This window comes from Delphinus delphis, chromosome X, assembly GCF_949987515.2.
Source record: "Delphinus delphis chromosome X, mDelDel1.2, whole genome shotgun sequence".
NCBI lineage: Eukaryota > Metazoa > Chordata > Mammalia > Artiodactyla > Delphinidae > Delphinus > Delphinus delphis.
This window is the reverse complement of record NC_082704.1, coordinates 13827101-13840650: the sequence shown is the minus strand read 5'-3', so window position 1 is coordinate 13840650 and position 13550 is coordinate 13827101. Positions and strand designations below refer to the sequence as shown.

The 13550-nt window shown below is 37.2% G+C and overlaps 2 pseudogenes; one reads left to right on the top strand and one right to left on the bottom strand.

Moving 5' to 3' along the window:
* The window catches only part of LOC132418771 (P2R1A-PPP2R2A-interacting phosphatase regulator 1-like), a 40492-nt pseudogene that overhangs the window by 12282 nt on the left and 14660 nt on the right, over nt 1-13550 (top strand).
* On the bottom strand, nt 2499-3742 carry LOC132418847 (annexin A2-like; annotated as a pseudogene).

Genomic DNA, 13550 nt, shown 5'->3' with positions numbered 1-13550 from the left:
AGTGAGTGTGTAATACATTCCTTGCCCTGCATTATGTTCTGTCCTTCTAGCCTACATTCAGTTCATGTTCAGTATCTTCGTAAGCCACCTTAAATCATTTTGGGAACTCGGGAGAGACATTCCTAAACATAGCATACAACCCTTGTTCAGAATTTTCTAAGTGCTTTATCTCTAGTAACTACAGTAGGAAATGGGTTAAAAATAGCAAACCTAGGAAAGTTAAACATTATTTTTAAAAAATTTAATGTCTTTACAATATTAGTTTTCTGTGGTCTCTCTTAAATGGAACTAAGCACGACCTTTCCTCCTATCTTAATTCCTTCACTAGAGATAACACTTGGGAATCAGCTTCACCCAGCACCCTCCCAACCCCCCACTCCCACTCCTACCCTCCCTGCCCTGTGACATCATTCCTTGATGCTGGTACTGTTGCTTCCTCCCAAGGACTTTTTTTCCTAAAGTGTGAGAGAATGGCACAATGGGAAATTTACACCAAAGATACCAGTGAGGTTTATTGACATCTCAGGAAACTAGTTCTATTTTAATACCTTGTTTCATGTAGAAAAATTATCTGAGGTCATTCCCTTGCATATACCACATACGGTACTTAATCTTTGGGAGAATTCTCTTCCAGATGCCTTTTCTACAATTAATTTTCTACATTATTACTAAAAGAACCAACCAAGTCCCATAAATGATCCATATTTTGTCCAATTTAAAAGCTTTACTGTGGCTTATACTTCTATAGCTCAAGTTCAAATCCTACCTTCCCCAGACATTTCACACTATATCCTTGCAGATGTCATCAACTTCAGTCAGACAATCTTCTCAGGATTTCCTGGATAAAGTTTTCCAGTAGGAAATTCTGAGCCGTTGCCTGAAACTAAACTGGTTCCTTCCCATCTCTTAGATATCAATTAAAAATAATCTCTTCCAGGAAGTCTTTCATAATTAGTTTAGAACAGTTTGCCACACCATACAATTCTCTTCTTTTGGCTTTTTAAAAAATAACAGTCATTTATAAAACAGCTAAAGTACCATATTTTTCTGTATGTAGGGTGTATGTATATATTTAAGTTCAGGTTAACATGTCCTTTCAATTAGATTATAAATCTTATAAACCTTAGTGTTGCACATTCTATATTGTGAACTTTCTGGGCATTTGAATGAGGATGATATGAGCATCAGTAGTATGAATTAAACTTGTTAAAATTCTGCTTGTTCAAAGATATGTGTGTGGATATATATTGGATTGGCCAAGAAGTTCGTTCGGGTTTTTCTATAACATGGTCCTAAAATCCGAACGAACTTTTTGGCCAACCCAATGTATTTGAACTTTTTAAAGGTAAACCTAAATTTTTCAGATTTGGTGCATGTTGCCGCACAACTTCTCAATGATCAATGCTAATAGACGGGCACATTGGGGGGAATATCCAAAACTGGATAAATCACAATATTTTCTACTTGCTTTGGAAAATAGATTATTTTTTACAGTATGCCTTAAGAATGGGCATACATTTTTTTTAATTAGCAATAATATCTAATGTTGGAGAAGTACAAAGAAATCAATATTTTCATATACTTCTGGAAAGTGAATTTGTATAAGCTTTCTGTAGGGCAGGTCAGCAATGCGTATCAACAGCCTTGTGACCCAGAAATTCCAACTCTATGAATTTATCCTAAAGAATTCACTAAGGATGTGTGCAAAGATTAGTTTAAAGGTTATCATAGCATTATTTATAAAAAGCAAGCAAAAAATGTGGCAACAGTATGAATGTCCAGCAACAGGGAACAGATTTAATGAATGAGCCTTCCTTATCTGTGTTTGAGTCCCAGTTCTAGCAATTATCAGCTGTATGACCGAGCAAGTTGCTTAATTTCTCTGGCCATCAGTTTCCTAATCTTTAAAATGGGGACAATAATAATGTCAATTTTTCTACATGAAGCAAGGTATTAAAATAGAACTAGTTTCCTGAGATGTCAATAAACCTCACTGGTATCTTTGGTGTAAATTTCCCATTGTGCCATTCTGTCATGGGGTTGTTGGGAGAATTGAGTGAGATAAGACACGTCTGGCACGTAAATAGGTGCTTCTTATTATTATGGTACTTCTATATGGTATAATTTTCAGCCTTTAAAAATGATGTTGCAGGTGAATTTTAACATGGAAAGATACTTGGAATGGATTTTGAGTTTGTTTTGTTTCTAAAGTAAAAATTCAATTTATTCATCTGTTTACCATACAGTACAAGAGAGGCAAAGTGTTTCACATCATAGATTTCACTTCCAACTCCTTGGAATGTTCATTTCTTTGGCTAAAAGGAGAAACTTGCTGGGAAAGTCAGGCAATGCTTAGGCAAGGTGATGGATGGGTACAAGGGGGCTGCTAATTGCAAACTGAGTTTCTAGAACTGTCACCTGGAATCATAGGAGCCCCACTTCTGGACACTTGTGCCATCTCAGGCATCACCCCCACCACCCAGGCACAGTGACGCTTACTAGTGGTTACCCTTGCTGTCTTCCTGGATGTGGCAGTGCCCGCCATACTTTCTCTTGAATTCAGACCTAATTTTCAATGTGTCCCCTTCCTTCACTGCAGAAGACCATGATTCGAATCAGGACCGTATCGTGAGTCCACTTGCCCTTCATGGAGTTGTACAGTCAGTCAGCAAAATACAGGGACTTCTTGTTCTGAATACACTTGAACAGGTTCAGGAAAACATTTTGCCGGTCTCCTTTGCCCTCCTTCTTGATCATAAGGGCTATTGCTGTTGTACCTTTCAAATACTTTCTGGAGGTGACACACACTTCTCTGTCATGATGCCGATCCACTTGGAAACATCAGTTCCTTTGCTCTTCATTCCAGCATTATAGAGATCTCAAGTATGTTGGGCCAGTCAGTTCATAGTCAATGACAGATCCATCCTCTGTTCTTCTACCCTTTGCGAGGGCAGCTATCAGCTTGCAGAAGTCATCAGATGTGTCAGAAGCAATGTCCTGGGACTTCCTGGTAGTCCAGTGGTTAAAAATCCACCTTCCAATGCAGGGGACATGGGTTCAATCCCTGGTCGGGGAACGAAGGTCCCACATGCCACAGGGCAACTGAGCCCACACACCTCAACTTAAAGAGCCCATGTGCCACAAGTAGAGAGAAGCCAGCTCACTGCAATGAAAGATCCTGCATGCCGCAACTAAGACCTGACACAGCCAAAAATAATAAATAAATAAATAAATATTTAAAAAAAGAAAAAGAAACAATGTCCTTCTCCAGATCAATCTTGTACATTTCCTTGTAGACTGTTAATTTCCTGCAGCCCCTGGTTGGTCCCTGAGCAGGTGATTTCAATGAGAGAGTCTTCATCTGTCACCAGCCCCTTCATGGAGGAGGCTTTCAACTTGGAATCCTCCTACTGAGTGGGTGTTTCCAGAAGGCCCCAAATCACCTTCTCCAGGTGGCTGGACAAGTCTGACTTCAGTGCTGATGCAAGTTCCTTTTTGGTCCTTCTCTGATAGGCAAAAGTAATATTCTGTCTCTGTTCATTGCTACAGTTGGTCAAAATGTTGACGATGGTGACCTCATCCACACCTTTAGTCTTGATGGCCGTTTCAATGTTCATAGCGTCCCGCTCAGCATCCCAGTTGGTGTATGCTTTGACTGACCTGTCTACATTGGGGGTGGATAGTAGTCAGTGGTCAGGTGGATAGTGTCAAACTTGCACAGAATTCTGTGAACAGTAGACATTTTGATAGAAGCTGGACCAGGAGTTGAGAGCTGCAAGTGGCCCCAGATGTGGAGCTGGAATGTGTTATCGAAAAAACCCAAACACTCAAACTGCAAAATAGTATCTGGAAAAATAAACACTGAAATATTTACTGTGGTCACCTCTGGAGAGTGGATGATGCTTTTTTCCCCCATTAATTATGTTTTATACTGAGCATGTATTGATTGCTTTAATGAGAAAGAAAGTGAGTCAATTTCTGCTGAAAAAATTAAAGATCAGGATGAATAGGTGGAGCACAGAGGATTTTCAGGGCAGGGAAACTGCTCAGTATGATACTGTAACAATGGATTTGTGTTATTATACATTTGTCCAAACCCATAGGATGTATAACACCAAGAGTGAACTCTAATATGAGCTGTGAACTTTGGTTGATGATGTGTCAATGTCATTGAACCTTGGCTGTTTCCTCCATCTTCTAGCAAATGATTAGAAAAAAAAACTGATTTCAACACTTTCTTCAGAAAAATATAATTGGCGAGGTAATATCTCCTTTAAAAGTCATATGATAAATTTTAAAACGTAATAAAAATTCAGACTATCTGCTTCATAAGAATATTTATTTGGCCAACACGCTCCTCTCACTGCCTTTCTTGACCACCACCCATCTATAGTTTCAGCTAGAACCCTCAGGCCAACCTTTAGCTCTTTCTACTTTCTTATCATTTCTCCAATCTGCCTCCTTGTCTTCATCCCTCCCTTTTTCGGTCAAACCCTTGTCATCTTTTACCTGGCCTGTGACCCTGCTTCTAGTGCCTCTTCCCTCCACCCTCAATTTGTTTTGCATATGCTGCTAGGGTTGCCTTTCTAAAATAGATATGATCTTCTTGTCTAAAATACCTTTGAGGTTTAAGACCTCAGAGGGCCCTATGCTTTAGATTTCCTATTAGGCTCAAAGGCTAAAGTACAAAAACAACAACCTGGTTTCAGCCGAATTTCCCCCAAGTTTGCTTCTTGCCATGCACTATCATGTGCCAAGTTTCAGTCACCCTGAATCTCTCTGTTCCCCAAACATGGCTCTCTGCCTGAGCATCTCTTCCCCACTCCCTGAAATAGCCTCCCTCCTCTTTTCTATCTAATGAATTCCTGCCCTCTTCTGTGATGCCGTCTCAAAGACCCCGGGCAGAATCATATTCTCTGTCCTTTGAATTCCTACAAATCCTAACTTGTTCTGGCACTTACCTGTGGCCTAGTTTTCCCTACCTGGACTTTGAATTTCTCAAGGACAGGAAAATGTCTTATTTGTCTTTGGATCCTCAGGGCCTAGCACAGTGCTTTAGCATATAGTAGGTGCTCATTAAATATGTTTTAATACACAATTCAATGTGATCTTAAGATATAATGTGAACATAATTTATGGTAAATTCATTATCTAGCATTTCAAGAACGAACCAGGCTACAGATAGAATTGATAAATGAATTCTAAAGGTAATTTTCAAGCCTTATTTTCACACAGCTTTAAATCTCTGCATTCTTTCATTTCCCTCTTGTATGGGTCTTCATAAGCGTTGAGAAAAGACCAAAAAGGAGAAAATAGTCCTGCAAAAGAGAAAGGGCCTAGACAGCAAGTACCTGACCAAGCAAGAGTAAAATGTGTTGAACTCCTTGAACATGATTGCCTTACTCATTCCTTATTATGAAAGTTTAGTTTCCCCAGCTAGATTCCAAGATATTTGGAATTATTTTGTTTGTTTCTTTTATATGCTTATTAAGTTAGCTGCTGATTTAATGACTGTTTCAGTTTTTTCTGGATAATGCCTATCACTAAGCTTTAATAATGAGCTAAAAATGGCAAGGAAAAATGAGGTGATTTTAAGATCTTAGTGCTTTGGGAAGGGACAGCTAGAGATAAACAAAATGTTCTATTGATGTTCTGCCCCGTATTTATGTTAACAATTATTTTGTTCTGTTATGGTATATATAGACTTTCAAGTAATATAATTTTCAGGCAAGATTCAATTGGATTTTTAATTTTTAAAAACTTTAAATTTAATTAATGCTGTTGCTAGCATGCGTTAGGCATTCAAGAAATACTTTAAGCCATTCGACATTGACTTAATTAATGTTTAGAAATAATCAGAAACATTAAAGGAAACTTGACTTTTATATTTTAAATTTCAGTTTGTGCCACCTTCTCCCATTCAGGCTTCCACCAGTCACCTTCATCAAATCAAACAAGTAAGAAGAAGTTTTGAGAAACTGACAGCTGTTCATTAAAAAAAGTAAATTTTATTTTTCTTTTAAACAATACCTGTGGTTCAGTAATTCTAAGTGAGGTCACATGTGATTAAGTTTTTAATTCCAGGAATGGTTTCTCTAAAAACAAAAAAAAAAAAAAGAAAAAAGAATCCAAAACAACTAAGGAGCCCTCTGTTTATTTGGGTTATTAACTGTCTTAATAAACTGATAGTTTCCCGAAATGCTGCATACTCTTTTACCTAGAATCTAATTTCTTTCAGGGATCTCAAAGAAGATGATGAATGCTATATATGAAAATTAATTTTCAGGTTCATAATAGCCATAGTTATCATGGTTTTCTTAAATGCCCAGATGAAGAATTTTTTTGACACATAAAACCATCTTTATGCTATCATTTTGTGTTCACTTCTCAGTGATTTGAGTTCAGGAACACATTGTACCTCACTGTCTTACGTTTTGTGTGTGTGTGTGTGTGTGTGTGTGTGTGTGTGTGTGTGTTTAATAGCAAAAGCCTAATACAGAATTAAATCTTTGATTTATCCAAGGATTAGCCACAGAACTCAAAAGATCAAATCGCCATTTCACCACAGGTGGTGGGATTATTTTTTCACCCAACTACAAGCAGACTTTTGTTCAAGGCGGGGCCGCTTAACTGTTATGAAGCACTTATTACTCACTTAGCACTATAATAGGTCTCATCTGTGGTCTCATTTCATCCCACAACAAACTTATAAGGTCAGAAACCAAAGATGGCAGAAAGTTAGTAATTTACCAAATGTCCAGAGTTAGCAAGTGTCAAGCCAAGACTTAGCCCCAAATTACCGGATTCTTTTACAGCTACCCTCACCATATTTTCAGTGGCACAAAACCCAGAGTATCTCGTAACCCTAGTTTTTTGTGCTCCAGCTCCTGCTTCCTTTCCCTCTCTCCCTCTCTTCTCACACCATGGCTTCCCTAACACCCAGCTTATCATCCACTAGCAAGAAAGTATGGTTTAAAAGATCCTTTTACTTTTTAGTAAATAAGACATTCTTTTACTGTTTGTCTTTGTGAGTATGTAGCTATTTAAGAAATTCTTAATGAAAGAGCCTAAAACTAGTAGTTAAAGGGACCTCTGGTTTACTTGTGCATTTTTTTTGCTTCCCCTAAATTAGACCAAATATTTTTAAATTGATTACTACATGTTTCTATTTGATTATGAAGCTTGAAATCAGGACTAATTTAACTGGTTAGTAATATAAATTGTAAAGCAACTTACTTCCATAGTGACAGAATATATATTATAAACATTTAAAATGAAACACAAGTGGTGATCATTTTTTGTAATATATAGAAATAGTGAATCACTATGTTGTACACCTGGAACTAACATAGTGTTGTAGGTGAATTATACTTCAGTAAAAAATAAATTAAAATTTTAAAAAATTAAATAAAATTATAAAACAAAAATTAAAGCTAAAATAAAATAAAATGAGACACAAGTAGAAAATGAATGAAATGGGAAAATAGAAATAACATTAACTTTCAATCTGGGTGCTGATTGAATGGAAAATTAAGACTTATTTTCAGCAGTTTAATTGTCTGATAGATATCTTAAGTTGCATATTTCTTTACATGCATTCTTTAACCATGACTTCTTTTTAGCTGTTGAACTTAACCTTTTAAGTACAAAACAGAAATGTCTGTTTCTTGCCTCATTACATTCTGAACTTTCACTCTAATGACATTAACAAAGGCATTTATTTAATTTCATTTTGTAGCAAAATGGGGGAAATAATAGTAGCTACTTCACAGGATTTTTGTGAGGATGAAAGGATTTAATATATGTGTGGTTCCTGGCACACTACATTAAAAATCGTTTAATGGAAATTTTAAAACATGCAAAAAAGAACCTCCATGTATTCAATATCTAGTTTCAACTATTGATTACATTTTGTACATCATTTTTCAACTATCCCCTTCTGTTTTGGGGGGAGGAGTGTGATTTAAAGTAAAACCCTAATATCTTTTTACCCTTAAATACTTAGTATGAATCTCTGAGGACTTTTTATTTTACATAATTGCAATACCATCATCACATCTAACAGTTATTCCTTAATCTTATCTAATAACCAGTCCAGGTTAAATTTTCCTGATTCTCAAAAAATGCCTTTTTCACTGATTCAAACATGTTCCAACCATGATCTTTTAGGTCTCTTATTTGAAACAGCCTTCCCCTCCTGTTTTTGTTCCATGACACTTCCTTATTGAAGAAACTAGGCCATTTGTCTTGTGGAAAGCCCCACATTCTGATTTTGCTTCCATGTGGTGCTGTTTAATATGCTCTTTTAGCCCCTGTATTTTCTACAAACTGATTTGATTATATTTGCTTTTATTCTAAAACAAGCACACAGCCCCAAGTCAATATTAGGTTCTGGGTCAACTTTTAAGTAACGGTATGGTTTAAGCTGCCCTTTTCCTATTAGGCAGTTAATGGACAATTTCTTCTTCTTCTTTTAAATGAAGCCATTTATTTACTTATTTATTTTTAAATTTATTTATTTATTTTTGGCTGTGTTGAGTCTTCCTTGCTGCGTGCAGGTTTTTCTCTAGTTTTGCAGTGAGCGGGGGCTACTCTTTGTTGCGGTGCGCGGGCTTCTCATTGCAGTGGCTTTTCTTGTTGCAGAGCACGGGCTCTAGGCGCACGGGCTTCAGTAGTTGTGGCACGCAGGCTCAGTAATTGTGGCTCGCGGGCTCTAGAGCACAGGCTCAATAGTTGTGGTACACAGGCTTAGATGCTCCGCGGCAGGTGGGATCTTCCCGGACCAGGGCTCAAACCCGTGTCCCCTGCATTGGCAGGCGGATTCTTAACCACTGCGCCACCAGGGAAGTCCCAGACAATTTCTTTTTGACTGTGGTTGTTAGTTGTTTTCTTGGTATTAGAGAGCTTGAGAACATCAAGCTAGAAGTTAATTTTCTTTTTTTTTTCAGCTTTGAGATATAATTGACATATAACATTGTCTAAGTGTAAGGTATACAATGTAATAATTTGATATGTGTATATATTGCAAAATGATTACCATGGAAGTTGATTTTCTAAACATAGTAATTCTTCCTAAATATTCAGGAATTATTCTTTTTATGTCATTTTCCTTTCCTAATAGCAATTGAGCTTATATTTCAAGAGGTTTGAAAGCACTCAGGCTTTATTTCCCTCTCTCCCAGTCCCCTAAACAAATAACATCCCTGCAGAAATAGTTTGTGTATTAGTTTGCTAGGATTACCCTAACAAAGTATCATAAACTGGGGGCTTAAATAGAAGTTCATTTTCTCACAGCTCTGGGGGCCAGAAATCTGAAATCAAGGTGTTGGCAGGGTTAATTTCTTCAGAGGGCTATGAGAAAAGGATCTGTTCCAGGCCTCTCTCCTTGGCTTGTAGATGGCCATCTTCATGTTCACATGGTATTCTCCTTGTACAAGTGTCTATCTCCAAATTTCTCCTTTTTATAAGGACATTAGTCATATTGGATTGGGGCCCACATTAATGACCTTATCCTAACTTGATTACCTCTGCTAAGACCCTCTCTCCAAATAAAGTCATATTCTGAGGCACTGAGGGTTAGGACTTCAACATATGGATTTGAGGGGGGAACAATTGAACCCGTAACAGTTTGTTCATAACATATTATTCTATAACTTTACATTTATTTCCTGACTTGTTAAATAGAAAATAAAATCATTGGTACCCAATAAGAACTTGACTTTCTCTGTAGTGCCTTCAGTAAAATCAATTAAAAAATTATCTACTTACATACTACCTCTGCATTTCTAGCATCCCTTGTATTTATATCTTCACAAATATGAACTTTAGCCACACGTTTTACAGTCTTCTTTTTATATTACCTAGTTTGGATAGATTAAACTGGGTTTAGACACAAATGTAGGGGAAGTTTATGAGATGAAGCTATTTAAAACAGATTATACCAGCTGGAGTACAGGGCATGATTGTGATAGGGACAATTTAGATATTGTCTGTTACGTAAGGTGTGCCTGTGAGCTTTTTCTTCTGCTGGCCAGGTTTCACAGTTAGTCTGTCTTGTGGACTTTGTTACCATTTTTTAGTCTAGTAAAGCAATGACATTAGATTTCTGTGATTTGTTTTTGAGTTTTCCTTGGAACCTACAAAGTACCTAGTCTCTCTTATGAAGAGACCTTCTCTAAGGGAATAGCCTAGCTTGTTTTAAAAGAAATTTAATTTGATCTTAGTTTACAAATTGTTTCATTCTTTCAGCAAGCATTTATTGAGCAAGGTGCCACTGGGCAACTAAAATCTTTCAAGCATACTCTCCTTCAGAGAGCAAAAGTGGGTGACTTCCTATTTTCATTTTTACCTTAGATACTAAAAAGTTGAAAGCTAAGTTCAGTGCTCAAGTACAACAACTCTCCTTAACCTAGGTTTCTAGCATACTCTTTGCCCTTGACAGTTACATGGCTCTTGACTTTTAATCCTTAATTTAACAATCTTACTTTATTATAAGCCATCTCATATCCGTTTTGGAAATAGGCAAGATGTAAATAATAAAAGTGTCAACCCACTTTTACTAATGATCCTAAAATAGCTGATGTTGGGGAATGCTCCAACTTTCAGTGGGAGAAACAATAAGCAAAATTCTGTCCTAGTTCTGGGAAAACTTGCTCTTTACTTGTGGATTGAGTGAATTACAAAATACTTTGAGCTTCTCCCTAGAGGAAAACATCTACATCTACGTCAATATTAAATGGAAGAACTATACTAACAATTACATTTTGCTGAAAAGATTTACTGTTGTTCCATTGTTTTAAAAGACTGATTAACTTCTTAAACTTCCTTTCCCAATTTCTCTCATTTTCCATAATGGCATCAAAATAGTCAGTCTCAGAGTTTTAGGACTCAAAGCTCTAGGCTCATCTTCAATTCTTCCTTATTTTTCTACTGTATCCAATTAGGCATCTAATCCTATTAATTCTTCCTTGACAATACCTTCTCTGTTCTCATTACTACTTCCTTCTGTCCCTTGGGTCCAGATTACTGTAATAATATTCTAATAGATTTCCTATCTCTGCTAATTTAATCCAACTTCCACAACCGACACCAAAATATCTTTTTTAAAACATTATTTTCATCTTTTTCTCTCCTGTGCAAAAAGTTACAATGGCTTCCCATTACCTTCTGAATAATAATAAGAAGAAGAATAGCTAGGCTGTATCGAGCACTTACTATGTGCCAGGCCTTTTTTTGTTTTGTTTTGGTTTTTTGTGGTACGCAGGCCTCTCACTGTTGTGGCCTCTCCCGCTGCGGATCACAGGCTCCGGATGCGCAGGCTCAGCGGCCATGGCTCACGGGCCCAGCTGCTCCGCGGCATGTGGGATCCTCCCGGACCGGGGCACAAACCCGTGTCCCCTGCATCGGCAGGCGGACTCTCAACCACTGCGCCACCAGGGAAGCCCGTGCCAGACCTTTTAATAGGAACTGTACAACCACGTCATTATCCTTATTATTATCATCATCTTTATAGGATGAAGAAACTGAGGCTCAGGTTAAGTTGCTTGCCTAAGGTCACACAGGTAGTAAGTTATAGAGCTGGGATTTGACTCAGTTCTGTTTGGCTCCAAAACCAGTGGTCCTAACAGCTATGCTATTCTGCCCAAACTCTTTAAATTCAATCTCTTCAATTATTTAAGATCCCATAAATCTGGTGTTCTTACCAGTTTTCTTTCTCATTGCTCTGTAGTGCAAATTCCCTTTCAACCAAACTAGTCTCACTACCGTGTAACCTGCCATATACTTTCTCTCCTCTAAACTTATGTTCATATGGTTCCTTCTGCTGTTACAGCCTCCCCTCCACCCTCTGCTTGTCCAGATTTTAAACATCTTTCAAGGCCGAGGTCAAATTTTAAGTCACACAACTCACACCACTCTTTATTACAGACTATTTATGACATTTATTGTTTATACTGTAGACAGTAATATTTAAACTCTTTTAATCACGCACTGCATCAATAAAAACTGAGCACATGCTTCCAATTTATGTCTATTGTATTTACATTATCGCCATATACTGTGAATATAGTGTATATTGAGTGCCAGCATATAGTGTGAATCATAGAATATATGCAAGATTAGAGATATAACAAGGATGAGATGAAGATGAAATGATGTTTCTAGAAATTTTAAAATTTTATTTTATTAATTATAGATGATTACTGAGAGTCAATATGAATTCGTATTTCCAATGGTCTTGAGGATTAGAATTACTTTAGCCAGCTCCTTGACAAAGCAGATTAGCTCAGCATTGTGTTTTCAGTCAGGTGGCTGATGAGAAGCTGTGCCAGGAGAGGCTGTTGTCTGCACAGACTTGCATCACTAATCTCTGTCCAAGGTTTCTCGTGGGAATCTTGTTAAGGCACTTGTCCATTTTGCGGTGCTTGGTTTAGTTAAAACTAGATAATATATCTATATGCCCGCCTAACCTGGCACAGGCGAACTGCAATTAGTTGTACTTAGCTAAAGGCCAAAAAAAGGCTCTTCTCGCACAAGATCTTTGGACCCTATGGGCTGAGTGAGGGCACCAGTGTCAATCTGTATGTCTAATGTTGGCAAGCTTTCATTTCTTACTGTCTTGGATTTTAAAGTATATAAATTAAATTTCTATTTTGTTTTCTTTTTTCTTCTCCTGGGCTATGCCTATGCTTACTTTGGAGATTGACTAAATGTATATAATAAAGCTTGTCTTTCCAATGTGATTCTAGGCCTCTTTAAGGGAAGGCTCATCTGCTCATTTCATGTTCCACATAATATTTAGCACCATATTTCCCCAGTGCCATCCTAAGTTCTTCATTATTCGTGAAGTATGTTTTTAGGAATGCCAGGATGAATTTGGACTGTGGGTTGTTGAGGTTTTCTTTAACCATTTAACCATTTTTAAGACTACAATTCAATAGTATTAAGTACATTCACAATGTTGGGCAGCCATCACTACTCTACACTTCCAGGACTTTTTCATCATCCCAAACAGAAACTCCGTACCCATTCAGCAATAACTCCCCATTCTACCCTCCCACTCCTGTAACCTCTGTTCTACTTTCTGTCTCTATGCATTTGACTATTCTAGGTAGCTCATATAAGTGGAAGCATACAATATTTGTTCTTTTGTGTTTGGTTTACTTCACTTAGCATAATCTTTTCAAGATTCATTCATGTTGTAGCATGTGTCAGAACTTCATTCTTTTTGTGGCTGAATAATATTCCATTGCATGTATATACCAACTAAAAAAACTATTCATCTGGTAAAGGATACCTTTTGGCTATTGTGAATACTGCTGCTATGAACACTGGTATACAAGTATCTGTTTGAGTCCCTGCTTTCAATTCTTTTGGGTATATACCTAGGAATGGGATTGCTGGATCATATGATAATTTAATCTTTAACATTTTGAGAAACGAATTTTTTCCCAGAGTGTGCACCATTTTACATTCCCACTAGCAATTCATGTTCCAGTTTCTCTGCATTCTCAACAACACTTGTTTTTTTTCCCCATATTTTAAAATAATGC